Source organism: Myotis davidii, unplaced genomic scaffold (assembly GCF_000327345.1).
Source record: "Myotis davidii unplaced genomic scaffold, ASM32734v1 scaffold1989, whole genome shotgun sequence".
Taxonomy (NCBI): domain Eukaryota; kingdom Metazoa; phylum Chordata; class Mammalia; order Chiroptera; family Vespertilionidae; genus Myotis; species Myotis davidii.
Window position 1 is genome coordinate 1 of NW_006299724.1, and position 488 is coordinate 488.

Here is a 488-nt window from a genome sequence, read left to right on the forward strand (position 1 = left end):
TCCATCTATGTATCTAACCTATTTCTAGTAACTAAGCCATAGCTCCATATATCGCCTTATTGTTATACTCTTGAGTGTCTCTTGAATGTTACCTAAATATATCTGTAAGTTACACTTCTCATTTTTATTCAATGCTCAAGCATATTCTTCTTTTAGCAGTTTTTCATGCATACTAACTATTGTGAAGGTGTGGAAAATATGAAACCTTCATGAATTCATCATGAGAATTTAAACTGGTGTAGCCACTTTAAAAGGTACTATGATTGCCCTAACCGGTTTGGCTCAATGGATAGAGCTTCAGCCTGTGGACTGAAAGATCCCAGGTTCAATTCCAGTCAAGGGTACGTACCTCAGTTGCAGGTTTGATCCCTGACTAGGTTGGGATCAATGTTTCTCTCCCTTTCCCTTCCACTCTAAAATCAATGTAAAATATCCTCGGATGAGGATTAACCAAAAAATTTTTTTAATTAAAAAAAAGAAGAAAAGGA